Genomic DNA, 27,751 nt, shown 5'->3' on the forward strand with positions numbered 1-27,751 from the left:
GTGCCCTGTTCCCCCCTCAAGGCTTCGCGTTAAAGCCAAAAAGGACCTCCACAGAGATGGCTCTGGGAAGGCAGGGCAGGGACGGGACGCTGGAGAGCAGCTTTCACCTACAGCCTTGGGGGAGGGGGGTGTTTGCAACCCTGCCCTGCTTGGTGCCCCTCGTTGCTTGAAATGGGGTGCTCCGTTGGGGTGGGATGCAGGAAGTCCAAATAAGAGGCGGGCTCAGCCTCCACTGGGATGGAGCAAGCAGAAAGAAAGGCAAGAGCGGGGGGGGGGGGAATGGGACTTCGCTGGTGGTTGCAAAGCAGCCTTCCCCTGATTGCCTTCCTCCAATGCCCCCCAACCCTTTCAAAAGCCACCCCCATCGCCAACCTCTCCCAACCAGATCCCTGCCTGCCTCCCCTCGGCTCACCTAGAGGCTGAGCCGCTTGGCCCGGGACCAAGCCTCCTCCTTGCCGCGCTGCTGCCGCCGGAAAGCCATCGCTCTCCCTGCAGAAAAACGGCACGCGTCAGCACACGCACGGGCAGAAGGGGAGGGAGGGAAACCACTGCCCTCTAAAGGCCATATTGGGAACGACACTTCAGAGAAATAAAAACTTTTTTTTAACGGCGTCCTTTTTAAAATTGATTTTCTTTCTTTTGGAAAATTGGGACTTTTTGAACACACCGCGGGACATGGGACAAATTATTAAAAATTGTGACTGTCCCACCAAAAGCGGGACGTCTGGTCACCTTAACCTAGAAAGGTGAAAAAAAACCTATAATTGTCCCTGATGGGTAGAATCGCAGTCATAAAAATGAATGTACTATGAAAATTTCTTTTCCTATTTCAGAATATTCCAATTAAATTAGAAGAAGGTTTTTTTTAAAAGATTTGAATCAATTGGTTTCAAATTTTATTTGGCAAGGAAGAAAACCAAGAATAAAATTCAAAGCCATGCAAGATACTAAGGAAAAAGAAGAATTTGGCGTACCAGATTGGGAACTTTATTACATTGCAGCCACCCTAACATGGTTAAAATAATGGATAATGTTGAGAAATAAAAGATTACTCAAATTGGAAGGTCATGACCTTCAAGCAGGATGGCATGCCTTCCTGTGGTATGAAAAAGGATCTCCACATAAATATTTCATTAGACATTATATCAGACAGTCCCTGTTATTAATGTGGAACAAAATTATACATGACCACTATACCGAAACACCCATTTGGCTATCTACGATGGAAGCATATATACCCCCAAATGTAATCAATATGGAAAATATTGTTACATATAAAGAGTTATTGAACAGACAGGGGGAGATTAAAACTAGATTAGAATTGGCATCACAAGGGGTACAAGTAGATTGGTGGTCTTATTTACAGATACAATCAAGGTTTGCAAAGGACAGGAAGAAGGAAGGTTTTGCTAAAGATTACACAGTGTTAAATAAACTTTTGATAGAGACAAAAAACAAGTTAATCAAAGTGCTGTATAGATTTTATTGGAATATAAACTCAAGGAAGAACATGTCAAAGAAACTTTGGTCGCCTGGGAGAAAAATTTTGGTTATAATGTGGAATTGGCTAAAAATATTCCTTTTGAAATACCAGGTTTTCAAGAGTCTACACTTTCTGGGGGGGGGGGCAGGCAGGTCCTTACACAGAGTCTGGGTTCCCCCCAGGCAATTCCAGTAGGATAAAGTGGTTAGAAACCCCTCCTCTGTGATGTTGAATGAGCCAATCCACAGATGCAAAGATGTTGTGGAAATAGTCGTCCTGAGAAAGAGATCAGGAGTTGTTCCCACGTGCTTCTTTTGTGAGGCTTGCAAACTGAGAGAAAAAGATGAACCTCTCCCTCTGTACATTCCCCAAGGTAAATCAAAACACAGGGCAGAATAGGTGACAGGGTAAAAGTTATAAACTAGGGAATTACAGGATCCATAGGAAACAGGATGAGAGCAATGAGTGAGTAAAAGAATCTGTGGTCCCCTCCCCACTTGAATGCCCATATCAGGACAGGGATCTGACAGTGACAAATGACTTGGGAAGGAATACATCAGGGCATTAAGGACAGCCAAAAGAACACATATTGCCACCTTGGTTGCGTCCGCCGAGTCTCGCCCAGCCACCCTGTTTAGGATAACCCGCTCCCTCCTAAATAGGAGGGATGCGGGCGAACCCCTACAGGGTAAGGCTGAGGAATATGTCCAATTCTTGGCGGACAAAATTGCTCGGTTTCGGTCGGACTTGGACTCCATTTCTGCAGATCCAGCCGAGACACAGGGGGATAGCTTGGCAGACCATCTCTGGGTTGAGTTTCAGGATGTTGCCTCTGGGGATGTGGACAAGGCCATATGAGCTGTGAGTACCTCCACCTGTATACTGGACCCGTGTCCCTCCTGGCTGGTTGCCAACAGCAGTGAGGTGACACGAGGCTGGATCCAGGCGGTTGTAACCGCCTCCCTTCGGGAGGGGCACTTCCCCGCCGCACTTAAAGCGGCGGTGGTGAGACCCCTCCTGAAGAAACCATCTTTGGATCCAGCCGTTCTTAACAACTACCGGCCAGTCTCCAACCTCCCCTTTCTTGGGAAGGTTGTTGAGAAGGTGGTGGCCTTCCAGCTCCAACGGACCTTGGAGGAAGCAAGTTATCTTGACCCCTTCCAGTCCGGCTTCAGACCTGGTTACAGCACAGAAACCACTTTGGTCGCATTGACCAATGATCTCTGGAGAGCCAGGGATGGAGGCCATGCGTCCATCCTGGTTCTCCTTGACCTCTCGGCGGCTTTCGATACCATCGACCATGGTATCCTTCTGCGACGACTGCGGGAGGTGGGAGTGGGAGGCACCGTTCTGCGGTGGTTCTCCTCCTACCTTGCGGACAGGTCGCAGTCGGTGTTGGTAGGGGGGCAGAGATCGTCCCTGAGGCCCCTAACTTGTGGGGTGCCGCAGGGTTCAGTCTTATCCCCCCTACTATTTAACATATACATGAAACCGCTGGGCGAGATCATTCGGAGGCACGGGATAAAACACCATCAATATGCGGACGATACGCAGCTGTATCTGTCCGCTCCGTGCCGACTCAATGAAGCGGTGGACGTGATGAGCCGGGGTCTTGAGGCCGTTAAGAACTGGATGAGAGCTAACAAACTGGTACTCAACCCGGACAAGACCGAGTGGCTGTTGTGTTTCCCTCCCAACAATTTGGCTTGCGTTCCATCACTCAGGCTGGGGGGTCAAAATTTATACCCCTCAGATAGGGTCCGCAACTTGGGAGTCCTCCTGGACCCACAGCTGACCTTTGACCACCATCTGTCGGCTGTGACCAGGGGGGCATTTGCCCAGGTCCGCCTGGTACGCCAGTTGCGGCCCTACCTGAACCGGGAGGCCCTCACAACAGTCACCCGAGCCCTTGTGATCTCTAGGCTGGAATACTGCAATGTGCTCTACATGGGGCTGCCCTTGAAGAGCATCCGGCGACTTCAGCTAGTCCAGAATGCGGCCGCGCGAGTGATAGTGGGCGCACCTCAGTACGCCCACATAACACCTATCCTCCGCGAGCTGCGCTGGCTACCTGTTGATCTCCGGGTCCGCTTCAAGGTGCTACTCACCACTCATAAAGCCCTCCATGGTAGTGGATCTGATTACTTGAGAGACCGCCTTCTGCCGATTACCTCCCTCGTCCCATCAGATCGCACAGAGTAGGCCTCCTCCAAATTCCATCCGCCAGTCAGTGCCGACTGGCGACTACGCGGAGGAGAGCCTTCTCAGTAGCAGCTCCGACCCTTTGGAACAACCTCCCCATAGAAATTCGCACCCTCACCACAGTCCAGAGCTTCCGCATAGCCCTTAAGACCTGGCTATCCCGTCAGGCCTGGGGATAGGATTTTATACACCCCACCTGAATGTTGAATGAATGTTGTGTTTTATTACTATTTGTATTTGTATCCACATATTGTTTTACATCTTGTTTTGCACTCCCTTCCCTTGAGTTGTAAGCCGCCCTGAGTCCCCTCAGGGAAAAGGGCGGCCTATAAGTGACAATAAATACTAAAATACCAAATACTTGAAGCATGTGAATATGTTTGTTTTTTTTAAATAATGCTGCCTCTTTTTAAACATCCTTCTTGGCTGCTGGGTGAGAGTAAGACAGGAAACTCTGACCAAGTTTGTTAAGATTGGTGCATATTTCATTCCCATTGAGTTAAATAGCTATTGCTGTGCTAAGTTATTGCAGGTAATAAAACCTTTGTTCCAGAATATAAAGTCATTTATTCATGACTAAAAACAGCTCTTAGGTTTCTTATTCAGAAGAAAGATGAAAATGTTCTTGAGGCTTGTTGCTAGTTATAGAGTTGGGAGTGGAGTGTATTAAAACATTTAGACAGAATTAAAATAAAAGTAATTGGAACCTCATTTTAGCATTTTCCCTTGAGAGCAGGTCCTAAATTCAGGGTTATCTACCACTTAAAAACCAGGCCTACTCAAAAAGCTATAAAAATGTCTTCGTTTGCACTCTAGCTATTATTAGACAATTTGGCTTATCTGTGACATTTTGTTTGATTCTGATAAAGATATTCTATTTTGAATTACTGTATCAATTCCAGTTGAGGAAATATAATTTTGGAAAATAATATTGATACTAAGTATTATAAGTCAGCTGGATCATTGAGTTAATATAATCTCGTCACTTATTTTTTTAAATATTTCCACAACAGTAAAGCCTATACATGGCTACTAACCTCAACAAGATTTGCTCTTAAGTAAGAATTAGGTGGCATTGGAATACATTATATACAATTGTTCCCTTGCCTTTATTTGTGTGCTATAGACATTCCTAGAAACAACAAGTCAATAAGTCAAATGTAAATAATATCTTCCAATTATTTCCTGGACTTGTGTGATAAGTTGATCAGCTGTCAATATGAAGAGAGAAAGGAGAAGACAAACAAACGGAAGAAACTCATTTTATCTTTAGCTGATAGTTGACATTGCTAGAAGATGCCATGCCCACCAATTTCTTCTTTCACACCCATCCATTTGTTTAAATCTCTTTGAGTTTATTTCCTCACACTTGCCTTTCTATATGTACTGCTCATTTAGATTTCCCTAATCAAAAAGCTGTGATCACACAGAGTCTACTATGTTCTTGCTGTAAGGCTTTTGGCACCAGTGGAGAAATAAAATTACACTAAAAACAATGTATGAGCTTATCATGGGGTATGAGAATTATTTAAACTCCTGTTTCTTCTGAGTAAAAACAACAGGCCACCCTTTCCTCTCCATCACACATCACACTATACCTGCAACTAACTAAAGTAAAAGTTTACACTCTCTGGATAATCTTCCTTAAGAAGGAAAGGGGGGAAATCCTCTCATCAGTTCTATGAGTGAAAATTTATTTTGATTAGAATAAAATATAACTACAGCCTGTGGAATTATATAAGTATTTTTATAGTCAGTAAGAGTTATTAATCAACACAGATAAATACTTTATATTTGAAGATGCATTAGGCTATAACTTGGAGCGTACAAAACTCAACACATAAACAATTATTGTTCAATTCCCTGCACGTGAATTGCCAAGTGAATATCAAGATAGTTATCCAAACATTGTTTCTTTTATGCTGGTAACAAACTTCCTGTATCATGAACACATCCAGGGATTTCATGCCAAAACGCCATTGTGCCAAGACACTCTGTCCCACTTACAAGCAACAGCAACATGAAAAGCACACAATGCTTCTTTCTTTACCATTCAGCATTTGCCTTAGGAATCCTGTTTTCTATTTTCCTCACCTACAAATACACTTTACATAGCTCAGATTGCATTAATTTCTTAATTTATAAATTTTCACTTCCTTTTTGCCTAATCAAAATTGCCCAATATAATTAATATTGTGATAAAACAATGCAAAAAAGCAAAAATAGAGAAATAAACTGATTTTATTATGACCGAATTAATACTATGGACATTAAATTATGTAAAATAGTTTTATACAGATACTAATATCAGGGAAGGAATAAGAAATTATGAACACACACACACACACACATATACACACTAACTTTTGAAATCCTGTAGATTCCATTTCTCTCTCCCTCCCTCCCTCTCTTGCAAATCTTTCAGTTTGACCTAATCTTACTGTTTGTCACTGTAAGAACTGTCAAGCTAATACATTCTTTCTCATTTTAGTAAACATTAACATTGATCATATATCTAGTAATATCAAGGGTGGGTTTCAAAAATCTTTACTACCTATTCTGTGTGCATGGTTTGGTGGTCATGTGACTGGGTGGGTGTGGACAACTTGATGCCACTCACCAGGAGATGTCATGGATTGGGTAATGAGGTTCACTTAACAACACTCTTGCTTAGCAATCAAAATTTTGGGCTCAATTGTAGTCACAAGTCAAGGACTATCTCTGCCTTCCTCTGGAATTTGTCCTAGTAAATTCCTTCTCCTTTCTGGCAATTTTCCTCTCTGTTAGAGGCACCAAAATAATCCAAACAATGTAAGGTTTCCTGCTGCAGCACGGGGTTGGACTAGATGACATCCAAGTAGCCTTCTAGCCCTAATTTTTTTGTGCTGTTTTTCTTTCTTTCTGCTAACAAAGAAACCTGCCTGAGGCTCATTCCACATTTCTGCCAGATAGAGATAATGAGATAATGAGCCTATAGAAAGTTTGGCCCCATTCACAAGTAGGGAATCATCCAAATTCTTTTAGAAACACAAAGCCCATATTGCACAAACCCCAAAATTTCAAAACCATATAAGAATCCTTCCTTTTCTCCAATTTGTTTTTCAGCTAACCCAGAAACAAACTGCTGATGTCACTATGCAAGCCTTCCAAGCAGCTTTTCAATTTAAAGTTTGCAGCATTAAGACTTGTGGACTTCAACTCCCAGAATTCCACAGTCAGGCTTGCTCAGTTCTGATTTAAACCAACAGCATTTGTTTTTCTCCTTTGCTGAATCTCCTGGCTGAAAAATGAGTTTCCTTCTTTCTTTCTTTCTTTCTTTCTTTCTTTCTTTCTTTCTTTCTTTCTTTTTCTTTCTTTCTCCCTTCCCTTCCTTTCCCTTCAATCTACTTCTTCATTCCTCCCTTCCCTGCCTTCCATTCTTTATTCCCAGGAAATTTTCACACAGGAGCCAAGAAAATATGTCTCTTCTTTGGCCAGACTGAGTTGAAACTGGAGCCAGGAAGGAGGAGCACAGAGGCATGACTTCAATTTTAGCTCAGTCTCGAGGCCAATTGGATATGACAATAACCCAATCCTGGACCATTCTGCAAACTATTCTGGAAAACTGCATTTAACTGGCCACTGGGGAGCTCCAATTCAAAGTAATGCCATTTGGGCTCCAAGAAGCCCCTGCAGTCTTCAAGCAACTCATCAACGAGGTGTTGCATGAGCATCTGTATAATAGGGTTCTAGTTTACTTTGATGATAGTCTCTTCTTCACCAAAAGGATGGAGGAGCACATCAAACTGGTCTGCCATTTACTGAAGAAGCTCCTGGCTGCAAACTTATACACTAAGTTGTCCAAATGTGAGTTCCATAAGACCCATCTTGACTACTTAGGCTATCAAGTATCGAGCAAGAGTGTAGAAATGGACCCCAGAAAAGTAAAAGCCATCCTGTAGTGGCAACCCCTTTGAACCCGCAAGTAATTGCAGAGTTTTTTGGGCTTCACAAACTTATACCAGCAGTTCATCCCCTCCTTCACCAAAACAGCCCTGCCAATCATCAAACTGCTATGAAAGGGAAAGGGGCAGCAAGCTGTATCCCAGCCAATCACTAGAATGGACTGTGGAGTGCCAGGGGGCATTTGAGAAGCTCAAACAACTATTCACAGAGGAACTGGTCCTTAAACACCTGAACCCTGAAGCATTCGTCATTCAGGCAGATGCCAGTGATGAAGCTGTGGAGGCCATGCTCCTCCAGAGGAACAAAGAGAGGAACCTTCAACCATGCACCTATACTTCCAGAAAACTCACCAATCCTGAATGAAGGTGAGTGATGTGGGAGAAGGAGGCCTTCACAGTCCATTGGGCACTATTAACCTGGCAGAACTTCCTAGAAGGGAGCCAAGTGCTGTTTGAAGTATGGACTAATCATAAAATTCTGGAAGTCTTTAGGATCACTCAGAAAGTCTCTCCCCAACAAGTTTGATGGGCATAGTACTTTAACTGGTTCGACTTCATGCTAAAACACATCCCTGGAGGGAAGAATTTCCTAGTGGATGCCCTGTCCTGAATGCCCCAGTACAAGAGCAAGCATGAAGAATTGGTCAACGCTATCATTCCCCTCCTTCAGAAGGTAGCGCAAATCACCACAAAACAACAGACTTGAAGATGATTAAGTAAGCCAGGGGGAGAGTTAACCCAAAAACTGACCCCTGGTTCAGGGACAACAAACAACTCCTAACTGCCCAGGATGGGTTGGCATGGAAAGGTCTCAAATTATACATCCCCAGGACCTTCCAGGTCCAAGTTTTGCAAAGAAGCCACGATGCCAAGCAAGCCGATCACTTTGGATTTCTAAAGACATGGCATCTGGTTCAAAGACAATTTTGGTGGCCAGTAATGAAAAAGGACATTAAAAGCTATGTAAAGAGCTGTGCAATATATGCAGTGATGAAAAAAAGGTCTGGAAAGCCCCCAGGGCTTTTACAACAAGTAGCTGAATCATCACGACTCTGAGAGGAAATAGCAATGGACTTTATTGTGGAACTCCCAGAAAGCAGGGGAAATGCCATCATTTGGACAGTGATTGATCTTTTCTCCAAACAGGCTCACTTCATTGCATGTTTTGGCCTCTCTTCAGCCCACAAACTGGTGAATCTGTTCCTGAAGCAAATTGACTGACTGCATGGAGTTCCAAAGAGAATCATATCTGATCAAGGGGTCCAGCTCATGGCAAAATTCTGGAGGGAGTTTGTAAGCTAATTGGATCTTAGCAGGAGCTTAGTTCAGCTTATCACCCAAGTACCAATGGGGCAGTAGAACAAATAATGCAATGGTAGAGGAGTGCGATGTTAATTACCAACAAACTAATTGGGCTGACCTATTGCTTTTCGCTGAGTACATAGTACATAGTAGTATGGACTTTATGTCTTTTAAGGTGGCCACACTGGGGTGGAGTTCATCCCAATGCCTGCATATCTTCAGGAGCCTCCTTCCTCAGTAAGCCTGACTGAATGGGTAGACTTCCTACAGGATGCCTGGGGGAATGAAAAATGGGCACTAACAAAAGCCACAGAGATGCACAAGGAGCAGGTGGACAAACAGCGCTCCCCAGAGGCAATTTCACGTAGAGGAGAAAGTTTACCTCTCTACCAAATACCTAAAACTGAAATTGCTTTGTAAAAAGCTTGGTGCTACGTTTATAGACCTTTTCTTATAAAGATCATTAACCCAGTCATGGTGGAGCTGAAACTCCCATGCCTGTTAGGGAAAGTACATCCGGTCTTCCACAGCAGTTTGTTGAAGCTAGTAATAGGTTCGGACCCAAAGCCAGTAGCTCAGGTAGCCCCAGGTCCCATGTAGTGAAACGAGAAACGAGAAACCCATTACAAAGTAAAAAGAATCCTAGACTCTAGGCTGTATAAGGGGAGGCTACAGTACTTAGTACAGTGGAAGGGTTACCCCTATCAGAAGCCACTTGGGTGAAGAGTCAGAGCATAAGAGCAGATAGGTTGAGAAAACCTATGAGAAAAATCATTAAAAGCCAAAAGGATAGCCAGGTTATGGCAGGGGTGGTTAGTGAAAATTTAATCTGTCTATACTTGGTATTTTCCAGATACTTTTCACTCACAAGGGGGAGAGCTGACTGTCAACTTTAAAATAAACCTGGCAGCAGCCATTTTTCTGTTCCTCAGTTGCCATGCAGAGGGGGAAGGGGGGAAGGAGGTTGGAATGCCTTACTAGACCCAACAGATAGCTTTCTCATGAGAACTGAGGTCATCTCTACTGGGAACAGATAAGGTTGGGACAGGAGTGCCTCAAGAGCCCGCCAATTAACTTAATTGGCCAATGAGACCTGTGACACTTGGGGGATGGGGTTATTTTCTATTTTATTTATACTAAAACCGTGGGAAAGATTTAGAGTTGGTTTCCTTTGAAGCTGCGCCAATATGATATACTCAATAAAGAAGAGCTTTGAGGAGGATCCTAGTTTCAGAGTTCTGATCTGCTTGGGTCCATTAGTCGGAACCTTGACAGTTACATTAAAAATAACAAAGTTCAGAGAATGTCAAAGGTTAAGAGAAGGAAGCTGCATTATTAGAAACAAGAGCACAAAGTAAAAACCAATAGTGTCTTTCATAAATAAGGACTTTGCAGTCTCTATTTGTCCTAACAATCATTTGTCTCAGTAGTGATAAACATCAAGCAGGACCCCTTTTTTGTTAGTATCTCACTTATTTCAGTTCATACACACACACCATGCTGGTGATGTTGTCCTTCTATATTAATTTCTACCTGTGTTTGTATTATCTGCTTTTGAAACATAATTGCAAGTAACAATTTTTGCTATGGCTCAGAACATATGGAGATCTTAATGTAGAGTAACAAAGTAACAAAGTAAGTAACAAAAAACCATTGATTATTATTTAGTGAGAATTGCATTCACCCAACTGGATTAGATATTTTCATTAACACAGCAACTATTTCTAATTTAATATACTGTTTAAGTTGGTAAGCATTTCTAAGCCTCATCTATAATATATATCCAGCAGCTCTTGTTGTCAAAGATTTTTTCACATAAAAGCCTAATACACTTTCCATTAAGGCTTTTATGTAGCTAGACGAACTGCTAGATAATATATTGCTTATAAGTCCAAAATTACTCCCAGTGACTCAGCATGCACGACAGTTTCTAAAAAGCAAATACTTCTCTCTCATAAGCTGCTTCATCAAATTCAACTAGCTCATAAACTCTATGCAAAAAATAGACAGCTAACACAAATTATACAATGATATAAGGCAAGACATTGAAATTCAGGAAAAGAGCTCATATAGACTCCTTAATATAATAAAACAATTATTATGCATAAATGTATGCTATATAAAGCCTAAATATAACATTAGAGTACCTTGTTTGAGATGGATGGATAAAGAAATTGAATAAAGTAATAAATAATGAAAATTGGAGACAATTTTCTCCTTAGCCCTCAGTTCCTACCTGTATCTATCAAGTCACATTCAGAAAAGAACCTGGGAACCCAGAAACATTATAAGTTACTCTTGAACCTGAGTATGAGCCATGAAAGAGCACTTGAAGATCTTAGCCTGATTCTGATACAGAGGATTATGATCTTCTTCACAGTTCTTGGGAGGATCCACAGTGGAGGGTTGAGCACAGAAATTAACCAGGTGAAGAAATAAGGCTGTTTAGTTTCATTTGCCTTTGGATGGGGAGACGAGGCTAATTAAAGCTACAGCAATTTAAAAGTTCAGTTCTTGCTATCACATATTTGGCAACATTCTTATTGTGAAGAAGCATTTCTCATTCTTGTTTAATTGGATCCTTTGATAGTAGCTAGACCAGGGGGCTGCAACAGAGGTGGGTTGCCAATTTTTTACTACTGGTTCGGGCACACTCCTGCATATGCTCCTATGCATGCTCCTGAGCACCACTCCTGCACATTCACAGAAGTGTCTGGGTGGATGGGCAGAGACTCCCTCTACTGCTACCATTGGTTTGGCTGATCCGGGCCGCTCTGGCAGCAACCCATCTCTGGTCTGCAACCTTAAACCCTCCAAGAGCCACTTGGACCCATTTCTCACAGAAAACACCAGGAGCCCAAAACCTGGGTGGACATGGCCAACTTGATGCCACACACTCCCACCCAGTCACATGATACACACACCTCAGTCATGCCTACCCAGATTTTGTGGCTCCTGGTGTTTTCTTTTCTGTAGGAAACATATCTGTGTGTGTGTGTGTGTGTGTGTGTGTGTGTGTGTGTGTGTCTTTGTCTCTCTGTCTCTGTCTGTCTCTCTCTCTCTCTGTCTCGTGTGTGTGTGTGTGTGTGTGTGTGTGTGTGTGTATGTGCGCAGGCGAGGGTTGGTTTTTGGTTTCTGCTGATGTTGTTCTTTCATCTTTTTGGGGTGTTTTTTTTTACCATATCATTTAAATCAAGAGTCATTTCAGGTTTCCACATAACTGAAGGTCTTTCCTCCCTCTGCTATGGCTCCTTGTTGGCTGAACCCATCACTGGCTGGCCCCACCCTCACCCTCCCCTCTCAGTCACTCTTCACATGGCCTGAGAAAGTAAAGTCAATGGCAGGGGAAGGAGACTCACTCCATATTCCAGAGCAGGAGCGAAGCGCCCCTGTAGTTGCCATATCTTGTGAGCAAAATTGTATATCCAATAAAGTTTTGCTTTTGGAGATGCAAAGTTCTTGAGAGTGTCTACCTTTTTTAGGTTCACTAGTTGGACTGTTGACATTAAACCAGCTCTCATTTCAAACCCCCGTCCAGCCTACTCAGCCACCTCTGAGAGGGAGGTGGGAGGGGGAAAGAAGGATAATGTCCAGTACAGAATGGAAAGTGAAGATGGCAGCGAAGGCTGGAGCATCCCCAGTGACACAAGATTAAAAATGTATTATTTTTTTAAAACATCAATTTATGTTTTTGTTTTACCTTTAATGTGATTGTGTATTTGTTTAATGTAGAGTAAGTTAGATATTAAAAACATTTATAAAAATGACATTTATTAAGGGCAAAACACAAATGCATTATCTTAGGTACAGTTATACCCTGTATTTAACATACCGACTTACTGTATTAGAGCAAATTGTCAAAAATTATACTAACCATTAGGTCTAAAACTGATTCAAAACTGAGATAAAGTTCCTTCTTACAAACTTTTGAGATATTTTTTTCTCCCATACAATTTTATAAAATTGTACTTTTATACATTCATTCAATCATTCACTCTATACTGCAGATTTTATATTTCCGTTGGGTAAATATTGGTAAGATAATTGATGTCTATGCTGTCACTTGAAAGAGAAAAGGAATTTATATGGAATTTTATTTTTACTTATTTATGTATTCAAATTTATAGCTGCTCATCTCAAGCAGATAATTCTGGGAATTTGGAAAGGGATATGAAGACATTGTAGTAATTTAATAAAATATGCATGTAAAGGCAGAGTACTCAATAAGATTTCATTTTATTTTCAACCTATTAATTTATATCATTGGAGTGTACTAAAGAAAAAAAGAACAGAATTTAACCAGTTCTTACATTTGAGGCTAATGTAGGAAATGAAAGGATTAGAGCTTTGCAATATTGTAATTGAAAAAATTGTATGACTTGGTAACAACCAGAATTTAGGATGGTTAAAGGGGGAAAAGATATAAAGCTCAGGAAAAAATTATGTGTTGGATTTGAAACAATAGTAAAATATGTTGTGTGGCGGACAGGTAAAATAGGAAGCACTACCCTGAGCTCCTAAACTAGTAGGTATGTAAATATAATTAAATAAAATAAGTAGCATGTAAGAAGAGAGTAAAATGGGCTCCAACAGGAAAGAAAGCAAAAACAAAATGTATTCCTGTAGAAATATTCAATGAATATTTATACAAAAAAGAAAGAACAGCTATAAAAACATTGCATATAAGAGAATTCAAGTTAGAAACAGCTATTTGCTGTACTAAAAGTGTTCAGAAGTTTTAATGAAGAGATATTACTGAACTGCAAGTAATGTAGAGATTAAAAATGAGTTGAATTTATAAGAAAAAGATGTATTTAACAGCTATAAAAGCAACAGGTCAAAAAGTCAAAAATTGGAATAGACATGGGACAAAAAATGAAAATGATTAAGTGGAAAGCAAAAATTGCATTACAATAAATTATAACTAAAATTTAGAGAATATTTTATTTTATAATTATTACTTTAGAAAGTGAAATCTTTATAATATCTATATTATTAAAACTAATTATTTTAAACCCAAGAATATTTAAATGCTAGTACATTTCTGATAATATCAAAAAGCTGTCAGATACCTAATAAATTTAATATAGCATATGTTTAATAGTATTTTAATACTATTCACTATGTTGCACAATGCATTAGCTTTTCTTAAACATGTTACAAATGTATATTCAGTTATTTTATTGTATATAAACCATTATTCCACAAATCGTAAACATTCGACTACATAGAAAATAATGGATTTTTTATTTTCATAATATCCATCTAATGCTACTTTCGACTCCTAGTTTCAAAGAGCAATGCATACAAATATACCAATTCCTTATCCCTATGTAGTAATACACTGTTGCATTATAATTATCTAGTTTTTGCCAAAGTATTTCAGTATTAAGAAATTTAGAATGAAATTATATATTTACAGATATGCTTTCAAGTTGTACCATTCCAACCCTTTGCCCATTTGAGAATCTCAAATGCTTTTAACAACAAATGGTGATGGTTTACCTGGTGTGCATACTAAAAGCATGAAAATTAAACAATGTAGTCATCAAGTCCAGATAACATTAATAGCATTGTAGGTATTGATAATGTGTGGATTATCTTTTGTATCAGCTTAATATACTATGCCCCCTTCCTGTTCGACATCTTCAGTAAAAGATCCAAATTTACTATAAACAGCATTAAAAAAAAATCAAGGAGTTTTCTACGTTATAATCCCTCTTTAGATGCCTGCTATAAAAGCAATGCCCGAAAATGATCTAGGTTTCACACACTCTCTTAAAAAGCTGATCACAGAAATTTGACTGAATTGTCATGTAAGAGGTTAGAAATATTTACCTTAGCTGAAGAATTTTCTTTCGGTTTTTGGTGATAATAAATATCTTAAATAAATTCTCTGAAAAGCAGATAATGGACCCCAAAACTTCACATATTCTTTTCTGTGGCAGAAAGCAAATTAAAAGAGAAAAACAGAACAGGGGTGACTTGAGATTTCAAGCTGTGACCTCAGAGCAAAGCACTGCTGTTATCGTCTCTCAGCCAATCTTCTGAGGAAAAGAAGCTAGGGGCAGGAAACTAGATCTCTAGATGGCTACAACATTTTAAAATCAGCTGTTCTGAGCATGGTAAACTCAAGGAATTATCTTCTTTTTAAAAAAGCAGCCCCCATACGGTTCTGGCCTGATTTGACTGCAGTCATTTTCTGCAAAGGTTCATCTCATAATAATGAGATCCATATTATTCAGTCTCAAGACTAAAGTAAGAAAATGCATAATGCATACATTAAAATAATCAAGATACTTCCTGCAGCTAGCATTGCAGTTCATAATGGAAATATATTGATCGGATTACTAAAATAATCAACAAGAAGCACTGACTCACTGCACCAAACAGTTAGTCCAGCCTACATCAGAGGCAGATCTAAGTTTTCCCTCCCTACAGCACTGAATTGTAATGCCAACATGCATGGCATGATACAGCTAAATTTCTTCCTACATCTTTATTTTATGTACTGCCCTTACTTTTGGATGAAAAAAATACATTGCCAATTACTCATTTTTTCCTTATTCTAAATATGTATTATCAGCCCTGCTAGATTATTTAAACTCAATTCTATCAAATAAAGCAGGGCTGTCAAACTCCTGGCTGTGGGCCAGATGTGTTATGTACTGGCCATGCCCACACTCGGTTTAGGAAATGGAATAAAAGTCCTAATACGTCACGTGATGCCACTGTGACGACATGAGTTTGACACTTCTGAAATAAAGATTTTCTCCTGCCATGGAATATATTTTACTAAGATCAGAAAACAAGAATAACAAACATTAGATTTTGTTTGCTACTTTAATCATTTTATATATAATTTGTATTGCTACACTGCAATAAAGAAGTACATTTAATGTCTTGAAAATTATAACACTTAAAATTAAATAATATTAATTTCAATTTCCTTAATTAAATTGACAGCTATAGCCAATTACATCTACTCGTAGTATTCCTAGCTACTTCCTATTTTCATAAAAATGAATTTTATAAAATGGGATACAAATCAAATAAATTATAAAATAGGAATAATTTTAGAACATAGATTCTAAATACAATTTTTAAAATTTACAACTTTTCAAGTGGAAATTCATATGTTTCTAAAAATATCCTTGATAAATGAGGAGACAAACATTTATTTATTATTTATTTATTAGACACATTTATATGCCGCCCAATCCCGAAGGACTCCGGGAGGCTTACAAAAATAAAAAGAGGAAAAAAAAACACATAACGAAACACATAACGAAAGAAACAATTTAAAAACAGCAACACCTCATACACTCATTCTAATCGGGGCTGGACCTCAACAGTGAGGTCAACAGCCCCAGGCCTGCCAGAACAGCCAAGTTTTTACAGCTTTCCTGAAGGCCATGAGAGTGGGTAAAGAGGGGGGAGGGGAGAAGAGGAGGGAGAGGGAGGAAGGAGGGAAAGGAGCTGAACTGAGATGGAGGCAGATCTGCAACCTGGGTGCCTGGCCAGTCCCCCCATTGTTATCGGCCAAGCCTGGCACTTGGGAGAAAGTGGGTTGAGAGGCAGCCCTGAGGCTTCCGATGCTCCAAACAGAGAAGGAAGAGCGAGGTGACTCAAGGGGGGCTTCAGTGGTTCCAACGGTCTTGTCCCCAAAAAGTCACTTAACTGTAGCAGGGGAACTGTCAGGTGCTCCTTCGTCTAATAATCAAGAAAGAAACCACACAACTCCATGCTTAGAATTAAGTGTACTTTTACTAATTACAAACGATGAGTAGCAAAGCAAAGCTGAGTCTGAGTAAATTGGCGCGAAAGCAATAGATTTGGTATTTGGTATTTATTCGATTTGTAGGCCGCCCTATTCCCCAAAGGGACTCAGGGCGACTGAACAAAAAACCAAGGGAAGGGGAACAAATACAGAAAAGTAAGACAAACAAGACAGTGATACAACAATTTAAAAACACAACAAGCACAACAGTTCGAGTAGCGGGGGGACTCAACCCCAGGCTTGCTGGGACAGCCAGGTCTTAACGGCTGTCTGGAAGGCCTGAAGGGTAACGAGGGTCCAAATCTCCACGGGGAGCTCGTTCCAAAGGGCCGGAGCAGCCACAGAGAAGGCCCTCCTCCGGGTGGTCGACAGCCGGCATTGGCCGGCAGATGGAATTCAGAGGAGGCCTAATCTGTGGGATCTGATGGGTCTATGGGAGGCAATTGGCAGGAGGCGGTCTCTGAAGTACCCAGGTCCAATACCATGTAGGGCTTTATAAGTGATGACTAGCACCTTGAAGCATATCCGGAGACCAATAGGCAGCCAGTGCAGCTCGCGGAGGATAGATGTAACGTCGGTGTACCAAGGCGCACCCACAATCGCTCGCGCGGCTGCATTCTGGACCAGCTGAAGTCTCCGAATGCTCTTCAGGGGCTGCCCCATGTAGAGTGCATTGCAGTAGTCCAGTCTTGAGGTCACGAGGGCATGAGTGACTGTTGTAAGATCCTCCCGGTTCAGGTAGGGGCGCAATTGGTGCACCAGGCGAACCTGGGCAAATGCCCCCCTGGTCACAGCCGACAAATGGTGATCTAAAGTCAGCTGTGGGTCCAGGAGGACTCCCAAATTGCGAACCCTGTCTGAGGGGCATATAATTCCACCCCCCCCCAGCCTGAGAGATGGAATACCTTGCCAATTTGTGGGAGGAAAAAACACAAACCACAGCCAGGACTTAGTAGCTTTACGGAAGGCCGGGAGGGTAGTAAGGGTCCGGATCTCCATGGGGAGCTCGTTCCAGAGGACATCGGCTTTTTGGGCTGCATTGTGGAAGCTTAGCACTAGAAGCTTTCAAGAAGAGACTGGACTGCGATTTGTCAAAAATGGTGTAGGATCTGCTGGGTGGGGTGTTGGACTAGATGATCTGTAAGGTCCCTTAAAAGTCTGTTAATCTGTATCTGTATTTTCCTGGATATTGATGTCAGTGTAAGGCCTGCCCTCCTCCCCTTTCAAGAAAGCACGAACTCTTGAAGCTTCAGTTTTTCAAAAGGAAACTTTTATTGAAAGAAAAGTGGTTGCAAGGCAAAAGCAAAGCAGGTTCTAAGTTCTTCTTAGGCAATTCTGTTAGGATAAAGGCATTAGAAACCCCTCCCCTCAGTCCGATGTTTAATAAGCCAATCCACAGGTGTGAAGATGATATTGTGGAAACGGCCGTCCTGGGAAGGAGATAAGGAACTGTTCCCTGGTGCTTCTTTCGGGGGGTTTCAGAACTAAAGCAAAACAGATGGTCCTCCCTCCTTACACATTCCCCAAAGGTAAATCAAAGCACACGGCAGATAGGTGTCAGAGCTAAGACTATAAACTAAGGGATTATAGGATATGCAGGAAACAGGAAGAGAGCAATAAGCGAATAAAGGGATCCAGACCCCTCCCCAACCCACAGCAATGGCAGTATCACAGTAGGGATCTGACATGCTTCCCCCCTAGAAAAATGAAAGGTCCACTTATAAAGGAAGCACGAAGAGGGACAATATAGTTAGGTTTATCAGAGTACTGGAATTTCTTTAGTAATTTTTAGCCACCCATTCATTTTGGGAGGGGGATAAATGCTTCCAGGCTACTAAATATTGTGTGGAGCCATGGTGTGTGTGAGAATCTAGTTCCTTGATCTCAAAGTGTTGTTCCCCCTCAATCATAATAGGGATCAGAGGAACGTCTGCAGGTGGCCTTAGAGGCAAGGTAATTTCTGGTTTCAGTAGGCTGCAGTGAAACACTGGATGTGTTTCACTGCTTAAGTGTTTTAGGGAGGAGTAATTCCACAGTTACTGGTTTAATGATAATAGTGATAGGGAAAGGTCCTATGAACTTAGGTTCCAACTTTTTGGAGGGTTGCAAGGACTGTTGAAATTTGGTGATTAAGTAGACCTTATCACCCATTTTGAAAGGTTTTTGTTCAGTTCCTTTTTTTGGTGGCTTGAGTTTTAAAAGCAGCCCTAGCCTCGCTTAGAGCTAACCTTACTACTAAAATACATAGAGATCTCTCTCCAGGGTGCTGAAGTTTCGCCTATGGATTGTAAGAGTTCAGGGGTTTCTCCCTGCCTTCTTTTCACTGCTGCACACACAGGGCATCTGGCAACATAGCTCTCTATGCCTTTCTTGAGGGATGGCCACCAGAATTGTCTTTTTATAAGGTACAGGGTTTTCACAAACCTGAAGTGGCCAGTCAGTTTGGAGTCGTGGCATACCTCTGGCTAGCTGGAACGTATAATTTTCCCCCTACCCAAGTCAGTGCTTTGTGGAATAATTTGACCCCCTCTTCTCTGTGGTAGTCCCTCAAATACTGGAATACCCCTAATTCTTCTTTTCTTTAGACTATCCAAAGCCAGATCCTACAGCCTTTCTTATATGTTTTAATTTCCATGCCTTTGATCATCTTAGTTGCTCTTCTCTGAACTCTTTCCAAGGTCTCAATATTTTTTTTACATTATAGTGACCAAAATTGGTTGCATTATTCCAGGTGTGGTCTTACTAGAGTTTTATAAAGCGGTACTAATACTACATCTGATCATGATTCTATGCCTCTGTTTATACAACACAGGATTGTATTAGCTTTTTGGACTGCTCCTGCACACTGCTGGCTCATATTCAAGTGATCACTCACTAGTACTCAAAGGTCCCTCTCTCAGTTACTATTTTTGAGCCAAGTCACACCTAATCTGTACCTATACCTTTGATTTTTCCTGCCTAAATGTAAAACTTTACTTTTCTCCACTTTAAAATTCATTTTGTTGGATAGGGCCCATTGTTCAAATCTGTTAAGATCTTTTTTGATCCTGAGCTTGTCTTCTGGGATGTTGGCTATACCTGCCAGTTTAGTGTCATCTGGAAATTTGATGAGTTCTCCTTCTATTCTCTTATCTAAGTCATTTGTAAAGATATTGAAGAGTACTGGGCCTAAGATGGAGCCTTATTGTACACCACTACTTACTTCTCTCCATGTGGATTAAGGACTACTCATTGAGTATGGTTTGTCAGCCAGCTACAAATCCAACAGGTGATGATGTTGTCTAGTCCACATTTTTCTAGCTTACCAAGAAGTAGGTTGTGATCTACTTTGTCAAATGCCTTACTGAAATCTAAGTATACTTTGTCCTAGTGGTGGGTTCCTACCAGTTCAGACCAGTTCGGCTGAACCGGTAGTGATTTGGCGGCCTGGGTCACTGGAACCAGGAATGACCCAGGCCTACCGTGCCCCCAAACCAGTTCCCCAGTTGCCGCTGCTGCCATTGCCATCTTGTTTTCTTTCAGTTCTGCGCATGCACAGATCAATTTATATTGCAATGCACATCCAGCATGCGCACGAGCGAACAGGCAGTAGTGCCAACCGGAACCCACCCCTGCCTTGTCCACAGCATTTCGCTGGTGTACTAATTTAGTCACTTTAGCAAAGACTGAAAGAAGATTGGTTTGGCATGATCTGCAGAATTTCAACAATTAAAATGAATGTACTACCCAAACTACTTCATCTTTTTCAAACAATACCGATTAAGTTAGAGAAATTTTTTTTGAACAACTAAATAAAATGGTATCCAAATTTATCTGGTCAGAGAAAAAATGCATATTAAATACAAATTTCTACAAGATAGTAGAAACAAAGGTGGCTTTGGCCTTCCAGACTGGGAGCTTTACTAAAAGGCAGCAGCCCTGACATGGCTCAAGGACTGGATTCAACTAAAAAAATAAAAGGATTCTTATGCTAGAAGGCCATGATCTCCAACTAGGCTGGCATGGCTTCCTCTGGGAGGGAAAGAATAAATCTCATTCATACTTCCAGAGACACATAATAAGAGATGCCCTGTATAAGGTCTAGGAAATTTTTTTAAAAAAAACATTACATGAAAATCCCAATCTGGTTATCAACGATGAAGGCAATGACATATCCAAATACTATAGATCTCAGTAAAATGGTAAGATATGCAGAACTCTTAGATGAAAAAGGAGAACTAAAATCAGTACAAGATCTGAAAACACAAGGAATAAATATGGAATGGTGGCTCTATTTACAAATTAAAACAAGTCTTTAAAAGATCGGGAACAATACAGAATACAGGAGAAACAAATGGAATTAGATAAAATATTATTAGGAACAGGAGGAAAAGTGATTACCAAATTATATAATTTTCTTTTAAGGTATAAAATGGAGGAAGAGATGGTAAAGGAGACAATGATGAGCTGGGGAAGAAATTTTGGCAATATAGAGTTAGAAAAATGGGATAAATTATGGGAAAGAAATTATAAATTTACGATGGCAGTAGCTTACAAAGAAAGCCTCTATAAAATGTTTTATAGGTGGCATTTGCCTCTAGCAAGATTGCCCAAAATTTATCCCCCAAATGTTGGAGATGTAGCCACGAGTCTGGAACATTCTACCATATGTGGTGGACGTGCCCCATCACAAGGAAATACTGGTGCAAAATTTGGAAATGGTTGGAAAAAAATTACGTGACCAAAAATAGAACTGAAACCAGAAGCATTCTTATTAGGACTATTAGACCAAAAAAGGGATAAATAATTTCAATACATAATAATATACATACTCACTGCAGCTAGGATTGCTTTCGCACAAAACTGGGGAAGAAATCAATACACCCGCAGATGAAACAATAATTAGAAAACTACCCAAATGTGCAGAGATGGACAAAATGACAATATAACTAAAAGAGAAGAATAGGATTTCTATAAAACATGAAACAGAATTTATGTGGCTGGAAAACAGAAGCCAAAACAGAAAATAGATAATGTAAATATATGGTGATATAAATAATTAATATTATTATAAGTGTTAGTACTACTGTTGTTATATTATAGGACAAGGTAAAAGCAATAGGAAAGTCATGCAGAATGGAAAACTATAAAAGCTAAACATGAAAGCTGATACAGAGGCTGTATAATTACTTTATATTGTTATGTATGTTTTGTTTTTTGTTTTTTCTTGTGTTTTTCTTTCTGTTTTTAAAGATTAAAATGTTCAATTAAAAACTATTAAAAAGAAAAAAGAAACAGATTATGAATCAAATTTTATGGTTAAGAAAAAGCATTATAACTACAATCTGTAATTATGCCAACCCATATGGTTATAAATTATCTTAACTGCATCCCAATATTTTGTCCTAACTTGGAAAAATTACTAATATATTGTTCAGTTGCCGGTAATCCAAGAAAAAAAGTGATACACAGGAATAGTGATAAAAAGGAGCTAGTCCTATAGATGTTTTTCTGTTGTTCCACTTTTGTTTTTCGACATCTCAAATCTGATGTATGAAGGCTTTGTGTGGAAAACAAAGCAGCTGTGAAAAGGTTTAGCCTTCCCCATATGGCACGAGGTGGCCCCATTGTCAGCTACATCATCCTGGGTTTTCTGTTGTTATTCCCAAATCATCATTATCAATATGTCTAAGCAACACAAAGGTCCTGGACAGAGGAGACAGGGTGCTAATTATTTAGAAGATGGTAGTTCTTAATGGTTATCATAACAAACTTGCTCAACTTCCTGAATGTCCACATTCATACAATAGCTTTTCTTCTTTTTTAAATTTTTTACTCTTTTAGAGATGTATTTCTGTAAGCCGCCCGGAGTCCTTCGGGATTGGGTGGCATATAAATTCATTAAATTTGAATTTGAATTTGAATTTAGCCAATTACTATTTTAAAATGTTGTGATTTTTTGTCTTCTTCTAAGTCTCTCTCAACAGCTACATTTATATTTTATTTATATTTTGTTGCCAATAATGGCAGTTTTATTCTAAACAAAAACCTTTAGATAAATGCTATTAATCTGAAACTCACTAGTCTCTTGCCAATAAAAAAGGATACAGAGTACTGCATAATGAAAAAGTTGTATGAATGCCCTCTTCTGTGGTTAGCGGAAGAGCCCATTCCAAGCCAAATTAATAGGATACAATGTAAAATACTTAAACTGAATGTAAAACAGAAATGCAGTATTCAGATGAAGTATTTTTAGTGTGTAAATAATTAAAAAGGTCTATCTTTGAGTATAATTTTATTAACTGTTTAAAAAAAAATATTTACTCCACAGTCTACTGAATATATAGCAATATCTTTTGGGTTATTGATACATTTTAAAAAAGCATATTATTCTTATAAACTGAATTCACTTTAGCATCAATTGCTTCCTTCAACTAAAACAGTATGACACATGTGAAGAATCTTACACATGATACATCTATTACAGAATTTTCAAGCTTCAAAATGTTGATTTTAACATACAGACTGTATTCATTGTTTGTAATACATCATAGTTAATTTAAACATAGTTTGTTAAATAACACTTAGCAGTCAATATCTAATACATAATTCTAAGTCATAACCTTTTATCATCATTGTTAGAGGAGCAAAACAATAATAGAAAAAATGGCACAGTGAAGTCAATTGTTATCCAACTCTCAATTTAGTTTTAATATAAGGTGACCAGACGTCCCAATTCTGGCGGGACAGTCACAATTTTGCACAATTTGTCCCGTGTCCCGATGCATTCTTAAAAAGTCCCAATTTTTTTTAAAAAAATTATCTTTACCAATGTAAAGAGGCTGCAAGGCCATGGCAGATAGGGGCCACCAGCGGGTCTTACTGATTTTCTAGGATACATAAAAGTTGCCTACTACGTCCTCCATATTTAGGGAGAGACACTTGCTCCTGCGCAACACGATCACACCGCAGGTTTTCAAAGCTCGCAAACGTCACGAGAGATGGCTTCCGAAGGAGGACAAAAAGCTCTGTAGCTTCGCCTAAAGAATAGCCATCTCTGTAGGAACGACAATGTCACTCATCCCAATCCGTTGAAAGAAATATTTAATCTCTCAGTTCGATGCTTTTGGAAAGCAGAAAGCCTAGATATTCAAGGGAAGACTTATCCTACTCGCGATAGCATCGGGATTCTGCACTATAGCTCACAACGTTGCTATGCAGTAGTAAGTTGAAAAGATATAATATGGAAAAACCGACGTCATTAATCTGTAAGTCCTGAACTAATATATTAAGGAGTAAGCCTTACTGAATTGCACATGGTTTTCTTGCCGCCTCGCTTAGAACTACCCGCCAGAAACGAAGCAGAAGAAACGGCCCCTTTGCTCGTGGGGTGCAAAAGCCTTTGACTCACTGTTTCCTTCCAGGTGGCTGGAGAGCCATTTGTGACAAGGCGCACCACCTCAAGCTACTTGCAGTGGCGCTTCCCTCCCTCTGTGCCCCACCTGCCTGCCTGCTGGCACCGACGCTCCAGGCATCTTCTTCACTGGGCAAGCCCTCCGCAGGGCAAGAGGGTGTGACTGGGCAAGGTGGAGTCGGGGGGGGCAGACAAACTCCATGCCCGCCTCTTTCTTCCAGCAGCGCCGAGAGTCGCTGGTGGCAAAGAGCTCGGCGATGTCGCCCGGCTGGAGGGGAGGGCGTGGGGTGCAGGAGACCAGCCTCCGGGAAGCTTGCCTCCCCGGACTGACCTGTAAGCCCCACACACCCCCTCCGGCTTGCCAGAACTTGCCAGAACTTCTCCCATAGAGTATGCACAACTCTGCAGAGCATAATTGGATCCTACAGTAAATACATTCAGTAGTATCAATGCATTTTCCAACCTGGCAGAATGGAGACTACAGCACCCAGAATTCCTAAACAACAGATTTAAATGCCTGTGTGAGAATTTTGGGAATTGAAGTCTCAGTACAGAGGTGCAGAAGGAGGCTAGAAGACAACAGGAGCCTCATTGAATTTAATAATACTTGTTCCTGAATCAGGCAGACATGCTTCTGCTGATTAAACTATTTCAGTGTTTTCCCTATAATTCCTTTTACAAGATATAATCTTCCTTGAGTCTAGCTCAGTTCCTGGAGAAACCATAAACATATTAAAAAACTGCCAGGTTATTTTTGAAACTGTTGTTTTTCCCATTTAGCTTTCCATTTGTAGGGATGTAACCTGGCTGTTTTTGTCTGCTCTCAAAAAGATGAGCAGGGTTGAACCTGGCTAATAATTGGAGGGGAACCCACCTGGGAATCTCAGTACTGTATATTTAATAGGAAAATATTAAAAAGTGTCCAAAAGCAACAATGTCAATTTCCATACTACTGCTAAGAAAATTACGACAGATCAATAAAATTATAGGAGCTGAGTTTAACTCAAGAGAAACTTTTCTAAAGGTAGACAGTTATATAACAATTCCACAATTCTGAAAGAACAAGCTTGTTCTATATGAAATTTAATGCTACAGCAGAATGAAGTAACACTGAAGATAAGTGCAGGTAGTCCTCAATGCACGACCACAATTGAGCCCAAAATTTATGTTGTTAAGTGAGAAATTTATTGAGTTTTGCCCCATTTTACAATTTTTCTTGCCACATTTGTTAAGTGAATCATTGCAGTTAAATTAGTAACATGGTTGTTGAGTGAATCTGCTTTCCCCATTCTTTGCTTGTCAGAGGGCTGCGAAAGGGAATCACGTGACTCCGGAAAACTGCAACTGTCATAAATCTGTGTCAGTTGCCAAGCATCCGAATGTAAATCTCATGACCATGGGGATGCTGCAATGGTCATAAGTGTGAAAAACAGTAGAAGTCCTTTTTCTGTGCCGTTGTAACTTTTAACTGTCACTAAATGAACTGTTGTATATTGAGGACTGCCTATATTACATTTAATTTTTTAAAAATAGCTAATAATTTATATCTTTGAATAAGACTGCATTTAATTCATATAATTATATTTTATGACTATTTACAGGAAGGTTCTTGGAGTGGGGCTGAAAAGTCCCAATTTTTTAAAAAAAATTAAATCAAACACACACACACACGGTCACTGGTGTCCCTCTTTACCAATGTTAAAATCTGGTTACCTTATTTTAATATGAAGATAGGGCGACCAGGGGGCGGAGCCTGTTGCCGAGGAGAGCTCAACCGAGCTCCTCTCAGAGATCTGGTCTGTATATCTAATTAAGATCATAGATATCACCCCTTTTTGGCTAAGAAAGGGGCAGGAAGTAGCTCTGTGTGCTAGGGTCTATTCGTAATTCACAGCCTTTCTCCTTTTTTTTGGCTGTGGACAGAGATTAGATCCAGCGTGAGCGGAGCTTTTATCTCCAGCCAGTTCTTCTCAGCTGCCTTTTTTTGCAGCCCCAGACAGGCGACCCCCCCCCCAGGACAAAGCAAAGTTGTTTGAAGCTAGGATTAATACGGGCGGGTCCCACTCCTGTGAGATTTATGCTTTTATTACTATCTTAAATACCAGCACCATTCGTCTTAGAGGCTTCTCTGTTTAAAAGGACTTCAAAATGGCGATTTCTCTCCGTTGGTGACTGATAGGGGATGTACGTAGCCGGTTTTACCTTCCTGCAGACCGCTCCTTAACAAAATAATTTTGTTTTTGTTTTTTTTGGAAACAGAGGGGAGCGAAAGCACTGTTTATTTGTTGATTTATAATGGCACCCAGGTCAAAATCGAAGCGTCTCTCTACAAATGTGCCTAAAGAATCTGTGAAGGAATTTAAAGAATTTATACTGGAATCGCAGCCCTTGTCTCCTACGCCCTCTACTGGAGAATTCTTAACACAGGAATTTTTTTTTCAAATCTTTAATGATTTTAAACAAGAAATTAAGGAATTTGTATTCGAGCTATATGCTGATTTAAAGTCTAAAATTGACCAAATGAAGGCGAATACGTTTGCAGCCGTGTCTGCCCTGTCAGATTATACCGCTGAAATAGAGAATAAATTGGAAAGTTTGGAGGAGGCTACTTCTAATTTGACTACTAATATTCAAATTTTACAACAAAAAATTAGAGACACTCAGGAACAGCTCGTTATGATAAACTTTAATAAGAAGGCATTCGCAATAAGAGTCAGAGGATTTCGCGAAAAGGAGCGAGAGAATTTGAAACAGACCTTTGTTGAAGCCCTCAGCCATGCGGTGGGAAGCCCGGGACTTAACCTTGATTGGCAGATTCGGAAAATCTATCGCCAGAATTCGTTGTAGCGGAACAGCGACAGCTCCAGAGGGACATAATTATATATTTCTCCACAAAAGAATCCAGAAACGCGATCGTGCAAAAATTTTACAATAATAGTTTGAGAATTGATGGCCAGAACTTGATTGTCTTCAAAGAAATACCTTTCCAGATGTTAAAGGCAAGAAGGGACTATACCTTCTTAACTAAAGAGCTTAGAAATCAACAGATTCAATATAGATGGGAGGCCCCAGCCGGCATTACGGTCACATTTGAGAATCAAAAACTTCGTCTTAATTCTGTTTCGGAGGCTCAAGATTTCTATTACAAGACTTTGAAGGCGGGACTTCCTGATTCACTTGGAAAAGAGGAGAGACAAGCCGAAGGAGAAGGCAAGCAACAGACCACATGGCTGCAAGATGGAGGGGGTAGCTCCCCCTCCCTCGGAGAAGCAGAAAAGCGGAGTTTGAGGATTTAGACATTTTAAAATATTCACCAAAGTTGTGGATTGAATGGGGGTTTGCGACCTCTCTCCGGCAGAAAAAGGGGAACTTATTGGTGGGGTGATACTGAATGTATATATGTAAAATGCATGCAGAATGATTTATGCTGTTTAAATCTGGTTAGAAGGGAAAGTTTGAAGAGATTATTTTAAAATAGAAGGTAAACTGATTTTTGTTGAAACTAATTATTTTGAGCTAGATTTTAAACTAATGCTTGCATAAATTTGATAGTGGCAAATATTAGAGAAGCAAGGGATGAGGGTAAAATGCATGCGGAATGATTTACGTATATTGGTGGGGTGATACTGAATGTATATATGTAAAAT

General features: G+C 40.3%; 1 protein-coding gene across 3 annotated transcripts in view; it reads right to left on the bottom strand.

Moving 5' to 3' along the window:
- Positions 1-27,751, bottom strand: part of CNTN1 (contactin 1) — a 286,347-nt gene that overhangs the window by 199,706 nt on the left and 58,890 nt on the right. The window contains exon 2 of one of the 3 annotated variants that reach the window (XM_032221822.1): positions 14,770-14,870. The exons of the other annotated variants lie outside the window; for them this stretch is intronic. The gene's annotated coding sequence lies outside the window, so the exon portion shown is untranslated. The remainder of the gene's footprint in view (positions 1-14,769; positions 14,871-27,751) is intronic. 3 annotated transcript variants of the gene reach the window in all.

The sequence above is a fragment of the Thamnophis elegans genome, chromosome 7 (assembly GCF_009769535.1).
Source record: "Thamnophis elegans isolate rThaEle1 chromosome 7, rThaEle1.pri, whole genome shotgun sequence".
NCBI lineage: Eukaryota > Metazoa > Chordata > Lepidosauria > Squamata > Colubridae > Thamnophis > Thamnophis elegans.